Raw genomic sequence first — 24878 nt, 5'->3', positions numbered from 1 at the left:
GATTAAAATGGGTGACATAAGTTAAAATAGCCCAAATTAGAATTTTCTTACTTTATCCATGATTCATAAAAATTAAGCATTCTTAATACAAAAACCGTTAAAACAAGAAAAGGATCAAATTTGTTGACTGGCTGATGAAATCAACTGCTTCTTATTTTCTCCTACCCTCCTCAGGGTTGCATCTTCTCGCAGCCCAAGAATTTTCCACCACATAGTTGTGTGTGACTAGACACATACGATTGCAATGGATTCTCTTGAAGTATTACTTGAATGTTCACATATGAGGAACAAGTTGAGTCTCAAGATGTTATTACTTATGTATGATATTTGTTTTATTCCCTAATCAGGTTATAGACATTTCTGGTGCCTCATTTTGTCCATCAGAAGCAGGCCTATGACTCATCCATTTATTTTCATTGAGAATTTGACAATATTTTCTTCATTTTCTTCTAAAATTCTCTTCAAACATATGCAGAAGACATATTTACATATGCTTCATCTCAGCTGGGGTAAAAATGTTTAGTAATACGCCAAATTAAAAAAGAGTTTACTCTACATATACATTATATGACCAACTTATTCAGACCAGTAAAAATTATTTTGACTTTACATAGTATATGAACATATTTACCATAAATTTAACTTTTATCCTACATGTGCATGACAAATAGTTTGTGTAAGAAATGTCCATTCAGAAACTGAAACTTGTTTTTATTTCCCCTTCACTTCAGTAGGTAATTATTAGCGAACATTAAGAAATGGCTTATATTACTCTAAAATAATACTTCTTATCTAGCGAATCAGGTTTCTTGGAGATAGATGCAGCTAACAATAACATCATAAAAATACAATATTATAGAGTATTATTAGGAAAACATTACACTAAATTCCTTAACAAGTATTCAATACCTGCTAAAATATTTCAATTGAATAAAACAAATATATGTGCCTATACGCAAAATTTCCAAAAGAAGATGAATTCATGCTGGATAAAAAATAAATTGTTCTCATTCTTACTTTTAGCATTTCTGGATGTGTCTTTAAATAAATAAATAAATAATGGTCTCCAGATTGTGATGGTCATTTTCTATTTTATCAATTATGAGAGAACAGAATAAAATCACTTTAAACTATTCATTTCCATCAAAGAAAATGAAATGCCTCCAATAAAAGGCATCTCCAGAATGTTGACAGTCAGGTTTGAGAGCAAACAATAGGCAAAGTGAAATAAAAAGGCAATGTAGAGTGAACACAGTAATTTATTCAGGTAATTAGAAAGAAAATTGCGTTCAACTGAGTACCATAATTGTTTTGAGGTCAGTAAGTAAAATTTGCAATTAAACACACTTTATTTAGTACATGAATAATCATGACATCACTCTTGAGCATCAGAAAAATGTTGAGTAAGGTGAAATTAAAGCAAACTATCAAACAAGATTTTTTAAAGTTTGAAAATCAATCTTACTGAAAATTCCTTAAAAATTCACCAATATTAGAAATTTCTGTTTTATCATCTAGCATTACATATCCAAGAAAGTGGCATTGACATATTTAAATTATTTTCAGAGGTGAAGAAAAGCTATTTATCTTATGTACACTATTTGGTAATTTAGTATCCCTCTCATGTGTTATATTTCTTATAACATTTCTATAATAAAATTCTATAAATCCTGACTTTGCCTGAACTCTATTCATCTGAAATATTTAGAACTGTATAAAACCTAAAAAATATGGAAGGGAGAATTTAGCGATTATTATATTCCATTCACTACAATAAAAGTATGCATCACTCCCCTACTGATGTTATAGCAAACTGGCTTATAAATATAGATGACTCATTATTAAACCCAGAAAACGTGTGCCTAATGTTTTCTAATCTCTTAGCTTCCACATTTAAGAATCACCTTTAACTTATACCCTTTTGTTTTTAGATAATTGTAGAGCCATTTCAGTTGATTAAAAGGATATCAGTCTTAGAGGACCAAAGATAATTAAAGCTGCCCCTGATACATGGATGCAAGACTATTTTAGATACCTGAAAAACTCTAAAGTAGATTATAGGATTAGTAACAGATCTTTTCTCTTACAGTGGGAGAAACTTAAGAGTCTGTAATCCAAAAGTGGAGCATATCAAAAGCAGCACTTTTTACAAGTTGGATATACAACTGCAAAAATTATTTCGCTTTTTCATTCTTTCTCAAAACTTATCTGTTAAATGGCAATAGGTTTAATATTGGTAAGCCTCTTTCGGCTTTCAAAGAGTACAGAGTCTTATGCAGAAGATAGATAAGAAACTAGCACTGAGTCTGAATTCATCACTGCTGGGATCCCAAGTCCTGCATAAAGCTTGGTACTTTGCAGACATTCAATTCATATGTCAAATCAATTCAATATGTTTTATTTTACTTACTTGTTCTTCCATCATATAATCTTTCTCTTAGGTCATGAAATTGACTCAAATGTTAACAATATGAAATCTCTTTTCAAGACACTGAGAACCAAGTAATATCCAGAAACTAGTAATAAAATTTACTAAATATTATAATGAATTATGAACAAAATTCTATGGAAGAGCAACTATCAGCCTGAGGTTCAAGTAAGGCTAAGATGCTTTCTAAGGGAAGGTAATTCCTGACCTGAGGTACTGGTAGGGAACATGGGTTTAGGTATAGAGAGAAGGCAAGAAGGGACAAAATCAGGAGGCATCATGTGTGGAAGCCACAGCATGAATCGTTTGAGTGACTAGAGTTCCAAAGTGTAAGTCATGCAAAAGAAAATAAGAAGGAAGAAAAGGAAAAAGGGAAAGTCAAAGTCCCTCCCATGATACTCTTAGGGCTAATTAATTTGAATTTCATATCAAATGGTTTCTATAGCTAATGGAGTAAGATAATCATGGTAATGATCAGTTGTATTTATGTTTCACAAATATTATTCAAGTTAACATAGCAAAAAGGCATTAAAGGAAGAGAAGACAATGCAGGGAGACTATGTAAAACAGAATGAAGTAATCCATAGGACAAAGTAAGCTATCAGCATTAGGAACGCTAACAAATTTATAGCTTTGCTAAATATTAAGTGAGGAAATTAACAAGATTCAGTTATCGATTGGGGTGGATAATAGAAGCCACAAAGCTGTCCATAAAGTTCATGTATTCAGAGCTAAGAGAGTGGTGGTGCTGTTCATTTAGAAATGATACATGTTTGGACAGGAAGATTTGAAGAGATTTAATCGCAAGCTCTCTTTTAACTTACTGTGTCGAGTAATATCTCTGTGACATGCAGATTATTTATATGCCCAAAACGATTTGATACATGAGTTTGAAGCTCCCCAACCAGACATATAGCTTTATGCCTCTCTGACATAGACTAGTTCAAGTCACAAAATGAGACAAAATTTCTTTGAAGAATATTCAGTGGGAAATACTTATGGCATGGGCGAAATCCAGAGGCAAACATGAGAAGAATCAGCAAACAGAGAAAGAGTACCAGCAGAGTGATTTTTTTTTTTTGAGAACACAGAAGAAATTTGCAAAAGCGAGAAAGTGGGCCATAGAACCAACAGCTATGGTAATACACTTCGCAATCAGCAAAACATTAAGGAAATGAGGTTATTGGTGGACCTCCTTCCTAAAGTAGTTTCAATGCAGTAGTGGATGTAAATACTTAACCAAACTGATTGGAGGAATGAAAATAAGCAAGAGGAGAATGTGAGCTTATGCAACACTTTCAACAAGCACATTTGGATGGAAATAAGGAAGAGTATAACTAATTTGACATCTTGGGTCAAACATTAATTTTTAAGGTGCCAGAAAATTTAAAGTGTAGAAAGGAACCAAAAAATGAGAGAAAGATTAATGTGATTATATGGGCAGTGGATAATTGAAAATCTTTGGATAAAGTGAGGTCCTGAGAAGAACAAGATTATGAGATACAGAGCAGAGGTGATGGACTTAATCCTAGACAAGAGGAGGAACATGCTTTTCATAGGAATTATGTTCAAAGTTGATTCCTTTGCTTCCTCAATGACAATTTTCAGTTTTTTCATTTGGTTTTGGCTTAATAGGCAAGTATATCTGTTGAGATTCATGGGGAAAAGTCCGATCTATAGGAGGCTATAGGAATATGATAAAGCTTAGAAATAAGCAAAGGTCAAACTTCTATATGTTTGCATACATTTGCATGGGAAACCTGAAAAAATGTTTCTATTAGAAGAAACTTCAATGTTACAAATTACTGTCTACTGTTATATCTCTTAGGTGTCTGTAGGCTTTCAGCTCACTTCCTGTTTCTCTGAACTTGCCTGTTTATTGTGTTTGAAAGGGAAGACTCAAAAGCACATTCTCTAACACGCTTTGCACCTAGAGAATTCCAATGGGAACATAGAGGTAGGATAGGGATTGAATGCAATAGAAAACAGTTTCAGTGCAGCCCTCAGGAGTTCAAATTGCTGTTTGCAACTCCTGGCAGCATGGTGTCAGGCAGAAGCTGCACCTGCAAGAGTCACATCCTTCCCTCCCAGGGCTGAGCCAACCCCCTAATTGCTCATAAATCCTTTTCTCTTTTGCTTCTACAGCCCATCTAACAACTTTGCAACTGCATTAAATTTCTCAGTATCTGAAGTTCTAGAGTGATTTCTGCATTCTAGACTTGACACTGACTGATACAATTGCCAAGAAACAAATCAGAACTACATAAAACATATTAATTGTCCGAATACAGGGTAGAAACAAAGATAATTGATATATATTTTTACTTAGTAATTAAACAAGTACTAAAAAAATCTAAATTCCAAGTTCTAAGTTTAACTGAACCAAACACAAATATGCAGTGAACACCTTGCCTTATGAATTAAGTCAGCAGAATTTCACTACTTTAAAAAAAAATTAAATGTTTAATGAGTCTCATAAAATAATACACCATCCAAATTTAATGAAAGACAAGCTGTATTTTTGAATATATTACATTCTCTGAAATTGTGATAGGTAATGTTATCACCTATGCTGTTAATAACAAGTTGCGTTGGCACTTTTGTAATGATTCCACCTATTTTTTAAGATTCAATATAGTTCTAAGTCTAGCTCAGTGAAGATTTTATTTTATTATCATATTAATAGCATAATAATGAAATGGCAATATCTAAATACAATTATCTCAGCTGTTTAAAGCACTGGGATTAGGAAGTAATTGGTCAAAGAATATGATATTTCAATTAGGAGGAATGAGTTCTGCCAATCTATTGTACAACATGGTGACTATAGTTAATAGCAATGTATGGTATACTTGAAAATGCTGAGAGTAGATTTTAAGTGTCCTCATCACAACAAATTATGTGATACAATGCATATGCTAATTAGATTAATTTAGCCATTCCACAGTTTATACCTATATCAAAGCATCATGTTTTACACCATAAACATATATAATTTTTAATTTGTCATTTAAAAATAAATAAATACAAATGTACTTTAAAGCATTGCTGCTGAGAATCTGATTGCAAGTGTAATTTTTCATATGGGTGAGGTACATTTCTACGGGGAAAATTCTTTTTGTTGTTTCAACCTGCACTCTTCGCCCCAGCCAGCTGTTTGTTTAAAACATAACTGTATTGGTTATCCAGTTCTGGGTTATAAATTGCCCCTAAACAAGTCTTTATTATATTACATAGTTTCTAAGGCTCAAGTATCTGGAAGGGGCTTATTTAGGTGGTTCTGGTTCAGGGTCTTTCACGCAGCACTAGTTACGTTGCCAGTTAGTGCTGAAGTTCCTCTTCCAAGCTCACTTGTGTGGGTCTTGGGGGAGGGGGAGGCTTCAGGTCCTGGCCTCTTATGTGCCTCTGTAAAGGCTTCTCAGGACATAGCTTCCCTTACTGAAAGGTATCTGAGACAGAGAAAGGGAATGTGTCAAGGAGATTTTTATAACTGTAGACTCTCCCAAGTGAAAACCTGCAGGATTTTGTAACTTATCATTAGAGGTCACATGCCATCACTTCTTGCATGTGTTTTTGGTCACATGGACCTACCTAGGTCCAATGAGGGAGGAGTTACAAGAGTATAAACACCAGGAAGCAGAGATCATTGTGAGCCATATTGGAGGCTGTCTTCCACAATGCCCTTTCTTTAGAATTGTTCCAATGAGAATACAATGCTTTGGGGGATGGGAATTGATTAAATGTATATTTTAGGTTGGGAAAATGTAAAACATTTTCTATGTAAATTGCCTGCCATCATTCAATCTTCAGTACCATCTTTGCTTTTGAAAAACGGAGTATTATATATACTAAAAATTGTACCCAGAAGTGGGAGAAAACTTTTAATGTGAGAGAGAAATATTTCAAATTGTTTAACAAGAAAAATTATAAAATAATTTCTGACTCATAAGTATAGTTTTTAGACAAAAATCACTAGCAGTGTATAAGTGCAAAATTTTCTTTCTATAGCTGTTTTGTTATATATTTAGAAGCTTATTTAATTCAGTAACATTTAAATATACTTCCAAACACATATAATCTATGATTTTAAAAACATTTTTATTCAATATACGAAACTAATCAACACAAAAGATAAATTGTGTATTGAGATAACAGGATTTTTCTATTTTCTTTGGGTTTCTTAAAATGGAATTCAAATAAAGCATGAACTAAAGATGTCATGTCTTATTAATCATTCCATAAGAATCATAGGTATTCTTCACATCTCCAATAGAATAGAATATCATATTTTTTATTCCTTTTTTTATGTTGGCAACTAAATACTTAAGTCACTTACTTTCACCTCTTTGTTAAGTGTCTTTAAGACTGCAAGTTTAGAAGAAGTCCCGCTATACCATAAAAAAAGAGTTTTTGTTGTTCAATTTTGTAACTTCCACTGTGAATGTATTTGCACAGAGGATATTTAGGGGAAATTTATGTTTTATAATATATGAAGGTTTTTCTTTTCTTTTATGGCTTATTTGAAAGTTAATTTCAGTAAAAACATATAATAGTATTTGAGAAAAAATATTCTTATGATCAAAAAAGTGACTAAATTGTTATATTTCATGTATTCTTAAAAAATATAGTCTATTTTTGAGAATGAAAGATGCACTATATAGTTATTAGATCTAGCTTGGGATATTACTATTTCAATCTTCTCTATACTACTAATTATTTTGTGTATAGTGAATTATTACCTTCTAATAGAGTTGTGGGTGTCTCAAATTTATCACCATAGATTGACATTTATTTGGTAGTCCTATTAGTTTTGCTTTGTATAGTGGGAAGTTATTTTTAAAATATATTCAAGTTTTATTATTTTTATATTTTCTGAATTATTGTATTATTTGATACCATCTGTGTTTATTTTTATTTATGTTTTACTGTTAATATTTGACACTTTTTTTATTTCCTCCCTGGTAGCCCATTCTCTCTTTATTTTTAGCATTAAAGTATTGTCATTTGATTTAGGCGGGTATGCTTAGGTGGGTATCTTCTTGTTTACTATTTTCTAGAAGGTATTTTCTCTATTTTATTTTCTTATAGTTGTGTTTTAGTTTAGTCTCTTTAGAAACCTGTAACTGTCTAGTTCAAATCTAATCTGATCATAAATGACTTACAAAGCTTAAATTGAATTCATTTACATTTGTTTAATTACTGATATATTTAAATTTATTGATTCCATTTTAATCTGTGCTTTTCATGTGACAACTTTTGTTTAGTTCTTTTCCCTTTTTTGTTACATTCTCTTAAAGTGATGGGTTTCTGTCTTTCCATTTTGTTACAGCAAAGGGGTCCTGATCCAGGCCCCTAGAAAGCGTTCTTGGAACTCACGCAAGAAAGAATTCGGGGTGAGTATGTAAAGTGAAAGCAAGTTTATTAAGAAAGTAAAGGAATAAAGAATGGCTACTCCACAGACAGAGCAGCCCCAAGGGCTGCTGGTTGCCCGTTTTTATGGTTATTTCTTGGTGATATGCTAAACAAGTAGTGGATCATTCATGCCTGCCCTTTGTAGACCATATGGGGTAACTTCCTGACGTTGCCGTGGCATTAGTAAATTGTCATGGTCCTGGTGGGAGTGTAGCCGTGAGAACAACCAGAGGTCACTCTCATCGCCGTCTTGATTTTGGTGGGATTTGGCTGGCTTCTTTACTGCAATCTGTTTTATCAGGAAGGTCTTTATGACCTGCATTTTGTGCTGACCTCCCATCTCATCCTGTGACTTAGAATGCCTTAACTGTCTGGGAATGCAGCCCAGTAAGTCTCAGCCTCATTTTACCCAGCTCCTATTCAAGATGGAGTTACTCTGGTTCCAATGACTCTGGCAATGTTTCCACTCCTAAAGTGAAAAATATAGATCATATTCCCCCCTACGTTTTTCTGATTATCTGCACTTAATATACATATATAATTGTCAATTTCTCCAACAAAAATAAAGTTTGCTGTTTTTCTCTTTCTCCTGAATTATTTTACATGATCTAATTTTTACTTCACATAAAGTTGTCCTATGAAAATTTTAAAATTGTCTATTAAATTTTTATCATACTTATTAAAGTATCTGCTCATTATTTTTTATTACATCTCACACAATTTGCTTGTGTTCACTTTTCTTTGCAGTACATGCTTTTACAGGTCTTTTGATTGGGGGTCTAAATTTATAGCTAGTATTACTTCACTTTTGAGTGATCTTTAAACCAAGTAGATATTCATTCATTCATAAAAATGTTTATGGTTTCTACTTTACACAGGCACTCTTTTAAGCACTTGGGGATTGGGCAGTTGACCACACATATAAAGGCTGAACCTTGATGTGGCTGCTCTTCATACACGGGGGGGATTAATGATAATGAACACAAAAATAGAACAAAATAAAATAGAATATGAGATAGAATATCAGGTATAAAATCTTTAAAAGCTAAAAAGGAAAGTAAAGACTCAAAGTCTATTTTATTTTAGATACAGTGTCAGGAATGATTTTGTGAGGAAATTGCTTTTGGGAAAACTCACTGAAAAGTGGGAGAAGAAATCTGGGTGCAGAATGCATCAGACCGAAGGAAGATATCCTCAAATACCAGTTTTCCCCTTTGTTGAATAGAAATAAACACTAATAGGTCTGTCATAGTAATCAAATTAGAATAATGATGTTAAAGTATTTTGTAAAACATAGAGTCTCATACAAATAAAAGATAATACTTAAATATCATGCAATTTAAGTCAGAGGCTCTCAAATCTCAGAGTTTAGCAAAACAATCTGGCTGGTTTTTATTTCATTTCACTTCATTATCTTTCTGTTTCATTTTGACACAGAAGTTCTATTCACATGGTACAAAAATCAAAATACTAATTTCAAGTGTATAGTGAAAGGTCCAGCTACCCCAACCTCCTCACCCTGACATGTCCTCCTAAGTAATCACTGTTTTTAGTTTTGTGTGTATTTTACTGATATCTTATTTAAATCCAGCAACTAAAAGTTTTTACCCCACTTTCTTACATGAAATATGGTACTTAATATACACTGCTATACACTCCCTTAGCCTTTGGCAACCAACATTTTAATGATTTAATAAATCCGAATCTCTAGGAACAGACTGAGATCAAAAACCAGTGATCAGATATGAATTAGGTACAGATGATCTGCATATCACACTTTGAGGGGTTATGAATTATCAATATCTTTCAAAAGGTCCCCAATATATCAGCATTTGAGTCATTCCAGTATCACGGAAAACACAAACCACTGAGAGTGTCCTGCAAAACAGCAAAAGAATAAGACTGGCCAACACACACATACACACACACACACACACACACACACACCCCTTAACTGTATAGCACGATCACTAAATCATTTTAATTTCTAGAACTAGATTAGTCAGGCTTCATCAAATAAGTATATTAAGAATAATATAAACTAAAGGATTTGTTGTAAGGATTTAGCTTTATTCATTTATGAAAGCTCTTCTGTGTTTGGCTGTGTAGTAGCAGGGCAGGCAGCGAGGAGAGCAAAGGGAAGAGAATTTGAATGCGAAGAAGAAAGTGAAGGGAGCATAAACAAACTGAAATATGCGAGAACAAGCTGGAAACTGCTTTACTGGTTCCCTTTATTACATACGTGACCCAGGAGCAGAAGAAGCTGAAAGAATATGCACCCAACAGCTGCCCCAGGAGTGGAACATGCTGGCCCAGGATTCAGAAACCCTGAGCTGGAGTTGCTGAGGGCCTGGTGAGGCAGTAGACCAACATGTAGTAGAACAACATGGCTGTGCTGTGCAGCTGGTGCTCTATGCCCACTGAGCTTTCGTTTTTAAGCATAAAAAGGATATGGCTGCTGCTTCTTGGATGCTTAAGCTCTGTTTTGAGGATTTTGTACAAAATATTTTCTATGGCTGAAACTAACTTGAAGCTGTTTACTGTTCTGATAACTTTAGTCCTACCCTATTTAAACTGACATAGTACAAATCCACTGGGGTTTACTCTTTGTCAATTTGACATCAATAGACACCACTTTACCATGCTTCGTTTCAAATTAAGGCAACAACAAAATTATGCTCCTGCCTAACATAATGCAATCATTCTTGCACAACTGAAAATATACCAAGTCTTGCCTCAAAGGAGGATATATTATTTTTATCTGTCTTTATAGATGTTAATTATTCTTGCTGAGTTATATTTCCCCTTTAATATTCTCAGTAACTTATTTACTGAGATATACAATTAACTATTATGCCGTATTATGTTAGATGGTGGGAGATTGAGAGAAGAGAAAAAAAAGTGCTAGTTACACACAAAATACTCATATCAAAATAAAGAATAAATACGCAGAACTTTTAGGGGCTGTATCAGTTCATTTTCATGCTGCTGATAAAGACATACCCAAGACTGGCTAATTTATATATGGAAAAGAGTTTAATGGACTTACAGTTCCACGTGGCTGGGGAAGCCTCACAATCATGGCAAAAGGCTAGGAGGAGCAAGTCACATCTTACATGGATGGCAGCAAGCAAAAGGAGAGCTTGTGCAGGGAAACTCCCCCTTGTAGAACCATCAGATCTCATGAGACTTGCTGGTATTAATAACTATTTAATTCTACTACCAGTTCTGTAGTCACTTGGACATAAACAAGCTTCTCCGCTGTTCATGGATTTCTGCCTGGTAGTGAGACTCAAACTTTCAATATGCAGATGTTTCAGGTGCAGGTAATTTAAAGGCTGTATTTTAAGACTAACTGATTTATGGATTTCCTCCACTACAGTCACAAATAAATCGGATTTATAAGTGCAAGGAATATACTACCTCTTGGGAGAGTCCAGCAAATTAACAAAACAACAGAATAAGAATATGCCATATATATATATATGTACATATATTTGTATGTTCCATGATATGTAGAAAGTATAGCACAACCTTGGCATTTCTTTATATGCCTACTAATTTGGGAGATAACTCTTCAAAGCAAGTTGTCATCTACCACTAAAGCATAAGCAAGGGCAAGGCAAGAACAGCTAGGCTGTAATATTGACAGATAGATGTCACTCACTATCTTAAAGTTTCACATGTAAATATCACTCTCCTTTCAATGGTCATATTTATGCCTCACAAAATTATAAATTCAATGCCACTGTTGTTTTTAAATAGTTGAAACTGAATTTTATACATAGTACATATTTACTAGGTGAACAAAAAATCTTATGTGTTCAATGCTAAGAAAGTAAGAAATTCATGGGGCAGAAAGAGTCAGAGCAGAGGTTTTCCCCCAACAAATGGATACAACTCTATTGTTCCTGACATATGCTGCTATTATTAAGACTATACTCTGCTAAATATTATAATTAGTAAATAATCTGCTGTTTTCTACTGGTATTCTTTAAGATTTTCTTTTTATTTTTGATCTTTCAGTTATTATATATTTGATCTATATGTATATTTATTTTTAGTTTTTGGTATTTGATCTGTGCTTTTTGGATCTAAGGCATCCTCTGGGAAATTAAAGCAATGATTTCTACAACTTCACCATTGTTTCTTATGTTTACTTCCAGAACTATTGACTCTTGTTGAAATCTCTCAATCTAGTCTAAATATCTGTGGACGGAAAGTCTTTTTGTTCCTCTTTTGTCCTTGGGAATAGACTTTTGAAGTGGAACATTTTTAGTGCCCTCTGACTTGTAAGAATCAAAATCCAATCATCGTTGTCAGCCTCAAACACCAAAGAAAATCATACTGGTATCCTCGAATTTATGTATTATTTCAAGTTTATGTTTAATTTTCTGATCAAAGATCAAACAAGATCAAATTATCTTGTTTTTCAGAGAATTCATGACTTCTTGTTACTGCTATTTTTACCCTTATATTTTCTTATCACTATTATGTGTTGGGAACAGAGAGAATATATCAGAGTGATCTTACTCCACAATCTGAGCCAGAATTCCATTAAATCAACTTCTAACCCTGTATTTATTATTTTCTGTTAGACACATTTCTTATTTTTGAGGTTTTTTTCACTTTCCTTTTCTGTTTCCTTCCTCTTCTTCCCTTGAAAACTTTCTCATTAAAGTGTAAGCCTTCAATTATATATCTTTTTTTTTTTTTTTTTTAGGTGGAGTCTCACTCTGTTGCCAGGCTAGAGTGCAGTAGCACGATCTCGGATCACTGCAATCTCCACCTCCTGGGTTCAAGCGATTCTCCTCCCTCAGCCTCCCAAGCTGGGATTACAGGTGCATGCCACCACACCCAGCTAATTTTTGTATTTTGAGTAGAAACAGGGTTTCACCATGTTGGCCAGGCTGGTCTTGAACACCTGACCTTGTGGTCCACCTTCCTTGACCTCCCAAAGTGTTGGGATTACAGATGTGAGCCACCGTGTCTGGCCCAATTATATATCTTAAACTTGCATTTATATGTATATATCATGTTCAGAGGCATTTCCTGTTTGTTCATGTAGCAAATCTCTTGTTGGATTAATATGTATTATGTTTGATGACAGCTGCATAGTTGCATTTGCTTAGAGTAGAAATGAGAGTTGAGAGTGTTTGGAAAAAAATAGACAAGTTTTAAATGTTAAGTGTAATAAACATGCTATATGAAATAGAGCAGAGAGAATATGTAAGTCTTAAAATATTTAAAAAAGCACAGCATGTCATGGTCAAATCCTACCCATATTCTCTCTGAGGAGTTAAACCCAAAGTAAAAACATTAAAAAAAAATCAGAGAAAATGCTACTTTGAACAATTAAATAGGTAATGACAGAATTATATAAACATAAATTTTAAAAAAATCAAAAATAGAGTGAAAAAGTGGAGCAAACAGAAAGACCTGTGTAAAATTAATTCCCAGGACAAGAATGTTCAAACATGATAATAGTATTAGGCAGGCAAAGAGAAATGTGTGTCATCCTGGACAAGAAAAGAAATATGCAAATGTAATCTTCACTCAAGGGTCTGCATGTTAACAAGCACAGCATAGCAACTAATCAGTCTCCAATATCCTAGTGCGTTGTCTCGTGATGTATCAGTAATGACCTACATTGTGCTGTTTTACTGAGATATAAATATGTAACTGGAGAAATTTTGCACAATTATTTTAGGACACCAGGTTATTTAAAAGGTATAAAAATACTAAATAACGGGTAAGAATGGCTCTGGGTTCTAATGTGTTTTCTTGTTCCTTAAGAAATTAATGATCCCTTTAATCTTTTGCAGTTTTCCTCCCACAAAAAACAATAGGAAAAGTAAGGCTGTAATGTCGTTTTAGGAAATTCATCTTTCTGCAGGGAGAAGGAACAGCAAACAAAGAAACAAGAATATGTTTAGCCACAGATCATACCAACACAGATGGTAGATAAAAATTGCCACCTTTTCCATATAAACTAGTAAAAAAATGTACACTAAATTGTCTTGAAAATAAAATAAATGAAGTGAAAACTAAATTACTAAAGTTAACAAATATGTATTGAGTATCTAGTTTTGTCAGAGATTTGGTATAAATCAGTAGGCAAAGCAAACACAGATGTCTTTCTTCGGGGAACACACATTTTGGTAAGACAGGACAAAAAGTTAACAAGAAGCACCGTAGCTGTATGTTAAGTATATAGTATGCTAGAAGGTGTTAAAGGCTATAAAAAAATAAACAAGTAGTTCATACAGATTGGCAGCACTGGGGCTGAGGGGTAGTTTATATTCTAAGGAAGATGCAGGGTCAGCCTTACTGAGAAGACAGTGTTTGAACAGAGATTTGAAGATGAAAGTATAGGGTACTTAGATTTTTGAGTAATAGGAGTTCCAGGCAGAGGCCAAAACTGGTACAAAGGTGTAGATGCAAGAGTGTTCCTGGTGTGTTTGGGGAAAGAGAAGAACTCTGGGGACCAAGTGGATTGAATGAGCGGTAAGTTGAGGAATTAGTGGGAAGTGAAGTTGGAAAAGTAATGTTATTTGTATCATTTGGATAGGGTTTTTCATACTAGGTCATTCTTTGTTGTGGGAAAATTTTTGAAAAAGATTCTTTGCTTGGGCAAACTTGAATCAGGTTTCTGAATCCTCTGGCAGGCCAGCCCATCTGTGCACTTCCTTGTAAAATCCAGTTTTAGCAAAGAACCCTGCTAATTTAGCTTAGCAAGAACCACTCATCCTCAAGACCTGATCATCTTCAATATTGGATTAGGTTCTTCATTTACCACCATCCCTCAATTGATGTCATCACTGTGGCCTGGCTTCAGCAAGAATGTTGTTGAGTTGATTCAGCCAGAATCCTCCTTACCCCTGATTTTTCTTTTTAGCAATTTTTCATCCACCAATCCCCACCCTGCTCCTTGACTATAAATTCCCACTTGTCCATGCTGTATTCAGAGTTGAGCTCAATGTCCCTTCCCCACTGCGAGATCCCATTGCAGTGGTCCCAGTGCCTATTGCAATAGTCCTGGATAAGCTCTTAGTTACTAAGCATTAACAAGTGTCATTGGATAATTTTCTTAACAGTTATGGTATACCCCAATATGGATTCATATTGTGAATCACCAAGTAAGGTATAGATTATAACTTTTCTCAAACCAATTTGTGTATGGTTTTATTCCTTTATAATCTATGTGTAACATCTTATGAGTCTAATATTTTAGGGAAAATGCTTTGAAATAAATTAGTGGGTCCCAAAATCAACTGTAACTTCAAACTTAGAAAATTCACATTTTTATACCTTCATATTATTTGACCTTTTGAGAAAAACAAATGTCCTGCTTCATAAAATCCTTACTGTTTTGGTTCTGAGTACTCATGTTTTTTTTTTTTCATTTAATCATATTTTCCTAAGTTTTATATACATATATATATATATGTATGTATATATCTCACCCTTAAAACAGAAATTTCATAAAATTATATTTTCGGCATGTTTTCAGTATGATCCACATAACATCTTTCTTCATTCCCACCATCATTATTTTCTCTATATGCATGACATCAAGTCTAGTTTTACTTCTGACCTCCTGATTTTGAGTTTAATGAATTTTGGCCTATTTGCATATTTCCATCTGCAAATTGAAATGTCTTGAATTGTATTTTCTTCTACCTCTTATTTTTCCTCCTGTTGTCACTATCAGCATCAAAATACTTTGTCTTCCAGATTAAAAATATAAAAATAATTTTAGTTTCCCTTTTCATTTATACATAATAATCAGTTGGACTCCAAATTTTGCTGCTCTTAGCTTTAGTGTTTCTTCAAAGTTTTATTTTTGTTACAATTTTTATTTCTGTCCTGGTTTTCCTTAATCACTCTTCTTATGAACTATTAACAGAATTTTGGCTAGATTTTCTGTTTCCAGCCTTCTCTGAATAAATTCTTTAATTCTATTTAGGTATCTCAAATTTTAGAGTTTTAACTTTCTGCTTAACAACTTCCATAACAATGTTTTTATCTTTAAAAATAATCAATGCTATAATTAAAAGCATTGAAGTCCTATATGTTTGAGTAATATATATATACACACACACACACATATTTTAAAATTTTCTTTTTTTCTTTATATATGTCTTGTCTATACACATATCTAATTTCCCATGAATACTGAACTATCACTATCCTCTTCAGAGGATAGTGATATCATCTAGTATGCCTTATCCATTGTTATGGGTTGAATTTCATCTTCCCTAAATTCATGTATTAAAATTCAAACCCCAATATATCAGAATATGTCCATATTTCTAGATATGGTTTTTAAAGAGGTAGTTAAATTATGTCATTATGGTGGGACCTAATCCAGTATAACTGATATCCTCATAAAGGGAGAAAATTTGGACAAAATTGACTATAGATGTACAACCATATGAAGGCACAGGGAGAACATGACCGTTTACAAACCAAAGACAAAGGCCCCAGAAGAAATCAGTCTTGCTGACACCTTGATTCCAGACTTCTAGCTTCCAGAATTATGAGAAAAAATAAATATGTTTTTTAAAGCCACCCAGTGTGTGGTACTTTGTTATGGCAGCCCTAGCAAACTAATTCAAACACATTTCTCAGGTGTCCATGGGCAGCTCTTCCTCTTATCTTTCCACTTTCTTCTACTGGGAACTTAAGTTTTTAAAATGCTGATCTAATTTTTGAAAGGTACTGATCCTCTGTTTTCTGCTCTGGTTCTCTGTCTGTTCTACTTGTTTAGAGGTTAAGGTTGGTGGCCTTCCTGCTGCTGTTTCATGAGTTGCTATAATTGAGGCAGTTGTGGTATTTCCCCATCAACAAATATTTGGGTTGTTTACACCAGATCTTTCCGTCTGAAGTACTCACTGACTGGGTTCTTATAGGAAGCTTGGCACAGAAGGATAATATGGCAGATTATGTAGTGTACACTAATGATATTAATGCAGCTACATTCATTCAGCACAGGGTGTACTTTGGTAGGATATGTCAACTCAGCAATTTACTCATCAGCAAAAAAGGCTTTTACTTTAGCTCTTAAGAAAGTAGTTTTGTGTGTCTGGACAGTTGATATGGGCAATTGTGTGCAGCCCTCATCACTGACAATTTGAAATAGAAGTAATATGATCATCTGGGTATAGCTTTACAGAATAAAGAACCATTTTAGTTATCTACACATAGTATATCATCCTAAAATCTTGCAGTCAATGACCCTTACTTGTTAACATACCATTCCTGATAGTGGTCATCTTCTAGTTCAGTTTTTGCCTTATGTTGTTCTAAAAGCTGAGAGTGTCAGTGACTGGAGGAAATATTTGGCTTCAGAGTGTGATAAACACATGTCAAGGGCTTGCTGCTTTATGCAGCCTCTCATCTCTTGCCACTTTTTTAGCACAAGCTGTTATTAGCACCAGCTATTTTAATAATGACTATAGCATAAGCTTGAAAACTGAGTAAACTTAGAAACCTATATAGACATTCTTCCTGTCAATTCAACAACCTGGAGTGCTGGGATTCTGGTTGGGAATCTTATACTAGGACTGTCATCCACAATGATTAACCAACCGAATTCGCCAGTCATGTTGCTATCTTTTAGCTCCCCCGGGCAGCCTCTAACAGAAATTCTGTTCCCCTAATTGTGCACTATACCCATATATCATTGTGTCTTTGCATATGCGTTTCTATAAATCTCTACTTATCAAAAGTGATCTGATAATTTTATAATCACCGCTTTCTTTCATACTAAAAAAAATCTTTTCATTAAAAACAGGTCACTTCTCTAGCCATCCAAAATACTTTGTTTCTACTGATGTGTTTATCAATCTACTCACTATAGTAAAATTTATTACTCAAATGTCTTTTTATCCTTTTAGATTGTAAGCAATATGGTGCTCTCGAAGTATATAGATTTTGAGATAAAATACTCTCTATATGACTTTGTGACTATATTAACTTTTTTGAGTCTTCACTTCTTCATTTGTAAAATAGTAAACAAAACTTCTCATATATACTATAACTTTGATGGGATTTAATAACAAAGTGTTTGGAAAGTCCACTGTATTTAAACTCCAGAGACATCTACAACTTTCTTTATATACACTCCTCAGAATATCTTTATATACACTCCTCAGAATATAAATACCAGCCACATACTTCACATACTAGGTACTTAATAGGTATTGTTGAACAAAAGAGTGAAGTTTCATTTCCTTTTCATTCTGTTTCAATGAAAATACAGACCAGCATTTATTCCATATGACTGATTGTATACTTTTCAGCACAATATCCTATGAAGAACAGTCACTCAGTAATTGTCTGTTGAGTTATAAATAACAAACTTTTTCACAACAAACGTAACAAATTTAGTTGACTTTTCTAATCAGTTATTCCAAAATGACTTTTCTTTTTTAAAATCATTTTTTAGGAATTCTGTTCATAGCTGTAAGGCCAGATAACAATCATTAGCATTTATTGACCTTTTGCAGTAGTAATTTAATCTTTGGGGGAATAAAGTTGATTAATCACAGCTTGACATATTGAAATTTGGCATAATTCTTTCCCAAAAGTGCTTACAGGGCAGCAAGTTCTAGGGCATTTAGTATAATAACTAAGGTACATATTACAAATAAAATGTGTTCAAAAAAGTCTTTCTGAAATTTAAGGTCATCAATTTTAGTAAAGTCCTTCAATCCTGGAATAGCCTTGCAATAATACAGAGAATTGATCATATGTTTTAATCTCACCTCCATTCAAAAATTTCAGAAAAACTGTGGCTAATAATTTAAGTAAAAGAAAAAGGGTAAATGTATAATAAAAATGAGATTTCAAAAGACTCTATCAGTGGGTGGAAGGAAATTTTTTAAAATATGGCCAATATTAAAGATTATATCACTTGACAAACATTCAACATCCTATCTTAACATGAAGAGGCTGAAACACTAAAAACTATATTTTTGGTGCCAATTAGAGAATCTCATAAGATTTCATCAATAACATATCCTCACAGTAAACTTAAATTTGGAACGTAGTCAAATGGGGCAAAGGGACAGAACTGGACATTCATTTTGCATACTGAACTAGAGGTAGCAAAATTCCGGTAGATCTCCAATTCAGCAAAAACTTCTTTCTGATTATAGAAGACAGGCTGTCCTAGTCCATTTGTACTGCTATAGCAAAATGCCTCAGACTGGGTAATTTGTAAGCAAGTGAAATGTATCTCCTGTAGTTCGGTAGGCTGGGATGTTCAGGATCAAGACTCCAGCATTCACTGTTTGGCGAGAGCTTTCTTGCAGCATCCTCATATGGTGTAAGGGCAAAAAAGGGCCTAGCGATTTCCTTCTAGCCCTTTTCTAAGGTCCATAATCCCGCTTATGAGGCCTCCATCCTCATGACTCAATCAGCTCCTAGATGTCTCACTGCTTAACACTATTGCATTGGAAGGTGAGTTCTACTATAAATTTTTGAAGAAGACACAAGCATTCAAACCCTAGCATAAACCATGGATTTGGAAGCAATATTTTTATCAGAAATCTCCAAAGTTGGTAGGGTGATTATTGGTTCTACACTAATAATTCTACAGCTTCTGATTATGATAGGGAACAGCTTCTAAGGAAACCCATTGCAGAACTGTGGCTTTAGAAGTCCGGGATCAGCCTAGAGTAAGTTTTTCAACCACCCAAATAATTTAGTAAGCTACCAAACGCTGAGATAAATTGTCCATCTTTATGCTAGCTGAAATGGATTGTATTCTAACCTGTGTTCTATTTAACTGAATAATTGAATCCGAAACTTCTTTAACAGCATGCAAAATATAGAAAATTGGGTTTTGTTTTCTGGATAGTTAGGTTGAAAGAGATTCAAGAGTACATTATAGATAGGATATTGACTTTTCATATTATACAGTGACAAAACAATTAATTCATTATCTCTACCATCTAAAATGAAGTTTCTGTTGAAGGAGATGCTGTATTAGATATGACAGCTGCTATGATAAAACCTTATAGTGAAAATGAAGCTTATCTTGCAGATTGTTAAGTTACAGTGGATTTTCAGTGCTTAGTTTTACCTGGTTACCTACCTAACTTTTATTTGAAAGTTAGTTAAGAAAACACTTGACTCTGGAAAGTGCAATGAGGACATTTGGATGGAATTAAATAATGGTGAATATCACAATCTTCTCAGAGTCTCTGAGACTTCCTTCTCATCATAAGAAGCTTTTCTGTCTTTGCTTTGGAAGGCTGTCTTTGTTTATCTTGTAATGGCCTCACTTAAGGTCGAGCCTTCACCAGACACTCACAGGAGATACCAGGTTTCCCTACTTCCCACTTCCATCACTCCTCATAGCCACTAAACTCCAACCTGCCACTTGATGGCCAAGAAAATATCTGACCAAAAAATAAATAATAATTTTACATAGTAAATAACACAGTATTTTGCTTATCTTCAGAAGTAAAAAAATATACGGGGGAATATATATGAGACTAGTTGAAAATAAACATAATATTAAATTGAATTACCTTATGGAAATGAGAGTTCGAGAAAAGTTAACAAAGACTATGGATTACATATCCTAGTTTATACCACTGAGAATGGTATCATACCTTTTCTTGGTTAGTACATTGAACCAAGAATCAAACTTAATCTATGATTATTGATATTGTCACACCTGAAATTCTTTGTATTATAAACTGAAAGAAACTCCAAAACTTGGAGAGAGATAAATGTTAAATATAATTCATAATACATGACTTTTTCATAATTATGTACCCAATAGGCCAAGGAATTAATTCACAATGAGATTAAGAAATATATCATTTAAAACACTGTAGTGATTATTCCCTATAGCACAACAATAAATATGTGAGATGATTGAAAGTGGCTAATTTTAGTGAGGATGATGGGATCCTAGAGTGTCAGGAGCAAAGAACCATCATCTGACATCTATAGGTGATGTAATTTCTCACTTAAAGAAAGATTTGGCCATTTAACTGTGCAAATATGCACTCAAGGAAGAAACACTTCCAGTTATTTGGTTGATACTTCACATTGTATCTGAGCTATCAGTAATCCGTAATGATTCAGAAGATGAACACTGTGGTCCACTAGTCAAAGTCCATGTTGGAACGACTCTATCTCACCATGGGTTTTCTTTTCTTTTCTTTCTTTTTGTTTTGTTTTTTATGGAGTCTCACTCTGTTGCCCAGGCTGGAGTGTAGTGGTGTGATCTTGGCTCACTGCAAACTCCACCTCCTGGGTTCAAGCATTTCTCCTGCCTCAGCCTCCCAAGTAGCTAGGATTACAGGCATGTACCACCATGCCTGGCTAATTTTTCTATTTTTAGTAGAGACAGGGTTTCACCATGTTGGCCAGGCTGGTCTTGAACTCCTGATCTTAAGTGATCCACCCACCTTGGCCTCCCAAAGTGCCGGGATTATAGGCATGAGCCACCACACCTGGCCAGGTTTTCTACATTTATCAATTTAACCAATGAGTACTTTCTCAGATCCTGAATATGTTATTCATATACATATATTTGACAGTTAACAGAAATACAATCTTGTTTTCCTGACCTTAGACGTGTTATTATAGTAAAATGAGAGAAATGGAACCTCTAGAACTTAACTTCCTTAACAAAAGAGCAAAGTGATAGCAATACAACATTTCTGGGTGAGCTGCATATATAAGTGCTACTATCAAACACCTGAAAAGTGTACATACCATACCCGTATTTAGCTTACTTAACTGGTCTGTATAGACGTGTCCTGAAAAATTACTGTGGAGAAAATTAATGCATCCCCTGATACGCAACTCTCCATCTGCTAACGGCTTTTTCTCCATTCTTTAAGAGAAAGCACCAGATGTAATTTGATTAAATCTATCAGGGAACAGCAGTAGACCCTCATTTTCTTACCTCTGTGTTACATCAACTCTCCTATTAAAGGTTCGAATTAATCCAGAGGGACGTTGATAATTTCACTACTCCAAAACATAGCATATTGGTCTATAACATTTATAATGTCAAGACCTGGTGGGGAAAAAAAGAAGGAGATATCCTGAATGAGTTGGCAAGACTCACACATTCTGAATGCCGAGAGAGATAAGTCTCAGAGTCTGCCTCCTAAATAAAGTTTCAAGGAGTCATTGTGTGTATGTGTATGTGTGTGATATTTCTTCCAAAGTAAAAAAAAAATACAGTAGCTCCATTCACCCACTACTGCTGAAATAGAAGCACACTGATTGTTAGGACATTTTTAATTTTGGAAACAAAATATACCTGTAGTTGTATTGTTCTGACCCATTTTACTAGATAAATTGAAAGACTACTAGTATTTATCAGACCCTAAATCAAGAAGATGCTCTCCACCTTGTCCAGAGTTCACTTCAAGCAGCTCAGTCACCAGTATTAAAGACTCAGTAGACCAAGTTGAAAAGACAGGCAATAAACATTACAAGCATTAGTTAAGCTGTAAAGCAAACACATAAATGTTTATTAATTGCTTTGTAAAATAAGTTGAAAATTTACTGTTACAATATAACAAATGTGACTATAGAGAAAAAAGGTACAGAAAAGAAATATAATGTGTACAATGTAATCTCATAGATTTAAAATGGATAAAGATTGACAATACTTGAGAAATAAAAAGTATTAAACAAAAGGAAAATATGGATAAAAAACTGCTATAGTGATTACACATAAAACTTTCAAGTATTTGTTTAGAGAATGACATGAAGTACTTATTCTATACTTATGGATTGATTTAGAATACTTATTTGTACTTATATTTGTCAACAACTTGTTGAAGATTTACTTGCCAGAGATCTTTCATTCTCATTTTGCCTCTTTACTTAGCTCAACACAACTACTTGTGCAGAATATTCTCACCATTGTGCTGCAGAGAGAGGCGGAGGTTCTCTGCAGCATATAATATAAAACACATATTTTGATATGTGTTTTATATTATATGTAGATAGTGATGAACCATAAATGATGTCTTCTACCAAGCAATGAGCAATGATCATGACTTCCAGATGGAGATAGGCAAATTTACTGCTACAAGCCTTGAGCAGAGGTGATAACATAATTTTCACTCAGGTGAAGACTAGATATTTAGCTGGTGTGGACTCTGACCCACCCTCCCCCCACACACACTCCTGTGCTCTGAATCATGACCTTTCCTTAGCCTGATTGCTCAATATTATCTTCCAAAGTAGTCACTCTTAGATCATTCTCTCATCTTAAGATTTCACTATATTCCAGTCATACTTGTTTCTATCCTTCCACACAAATATTTTTCACTTTATTCATTCATAATAGCTTATGATGGAAAATGTAGTTGAAAAAGTGTATTGCTTACTTTAACTACAAGTCATATCAATAAAGGAAGATGATTTTTCCTTAAACAAAGGTAAGAAAGTTTCATTCTTCATAAAAAAAAATCAGCAAGGTATCAATTCCTAGAGACAAAATAAGGGAGATACTTCTTTCTATACAGGGTATATGGTTCTTTCTGTAAGAACTACTCAAATAATGCTTTCTAATGCACTAACATAAGGCTAAAAATTAAATTTCCCTTGCAAGACTATTTGAATATTCACATTCTGCTGCACAGCTAAATAGTTTGGTTTTGTTTTAGAAAACCTGAAGAGAATTTTTCCAGTCATAAGGAAAACATTCTTTTGGAAATTAAAATGATATATATTTTCTTAATATAACCAAGTAATAACTTGAGAAGGGTATTTTGATTATTAAAATGCCTGTTTTATACATAACACATTACTTACATGAACTGGAATTTTTTATGACCTAGGGAATACTGAGTTGTGTAAGAATTATGTTGGATTTTTGTTAGATAAATGGCAAGTGAGAGAGGAGCAAGAGAGTTTCATTGGATAGTTCTTGTAGTCACTGAGTGGTTTTGTCGACAGATGAAGGCTAAGTGGTTATAGTTATTTGTGAGTGCAGTATACAACACTTTGAAACAAGAACAGCATAAAATTAAAGTGCTTCCATACAGAAAAAAACCTACCAACAGGGTAAACAACTAACAGAATGGTAGAAAATATTCGCCAACTATGCATTTGACAAAGTTCTAATATTCAGAATCTATAATCTACAAGGAACTTCATCCAGTGAGCAAAAAATAAACAACACCATTAGAAAGTGGACAAAGGAAATGAACACGTTTCCCACCATGAGAGGATTCACTGCATCTTGATTAAGGTTAATAGTTAAGGTTAGCCTGTATAATTTTATTTCAGACAATCTATTAATCAAATCCTATTGGGTGGAGCTACCAATTAGCCATTAACTTTGAACAAAGCATATAAGAAATGGCCATGAATAAATGATTAACAGCTTTTTGAGACATATAATTTGTGGTAGTAACTTGTCGATGGTTTGCTAATATTTTTATTTTCTTTTTCGTTACTTTAAAATTATTTAACTGTAGCCTTCTTTAAATATTACTTTTTATATTTCTGAAACAATGCTTCCTCCATGACATTTGTCTTTGAGCATTGATAATAAGTATCCCTTTTATTATTTATTTTTGTGCATTTAATAAATTAACTATAACTTTTAATACATGCATCTTTATCAATTCTCTAATCTCTAGATTACTTCTTTATATTTGTAATCAAAGTGCACCATTTATTATTAATGAGGTTCCATGAAGAATGAGCAAACTGTCTAAAATGTGTTCTGCTTTTTATATAATAACCTATTTTATTTTCATTAAAATTTGGAAGCATTATATTTCCAGTTTTACAAATGAAGAAAAACTATCTTCCCTTTTTCTTCTCTTCTCATTGCCTCCTCCTGTCCCACTCCCATAGATATAGAGGAATTACCACAACCATTGAAAATCCCATTACATGTAAATACTCAAAAGAGGGCATTCACTGTTGAAGAGAACTAAGGAATCGATTAGACAAAATAACTTGGCCAGTTGATGGTCACCAACTACCGTTATTGGCTATCCTAGATTTAGCACAGAAAGCATAAGAATGA

General features: G+C 33.8%; 1 long non-coding RNA gene across 1 annotated transcript in view; it reads right to left on the bottom strand.

Annotated features, from left to right (window-relative positions):
* LOC105739812 overlaps window positions 1-22332 on the bottom strand; it is a 46493-nt gene extending 24161 nt beyond the window's left edge. The window contains exon 1 of the long non-coding RNA XR_001115794.1: window positions 22208-22332. This is a non-coding gene — a long non-coding RNA (uncharacterized LOC105739812). The remainder of the gene's footprint in view (window positions 1-22207) is intronic.
* Window positions 22333-24878: the final 2546 nt, after the last annotated feature.

This window comes from Nomascus leucogenys, chromosome 5 (assembly GCF_006542625.1).
Source record: "Nomascus leucogenys isolate Asia chromosome 5, Asia_NLE_v1, whole genome shotgun sequence".
NCBI classification, from domain to species: Eukaryota; Metazoa; Chordata; class Mammalia; order Primates; family Hylobatidae; genus Nomascus; species Nomascus leucogenys.
The sequence above is the reverse complement of the archived record's forward strand: the minus strand, read 5'-3'. Positions and strand labels throughout refer to the sequence as shown.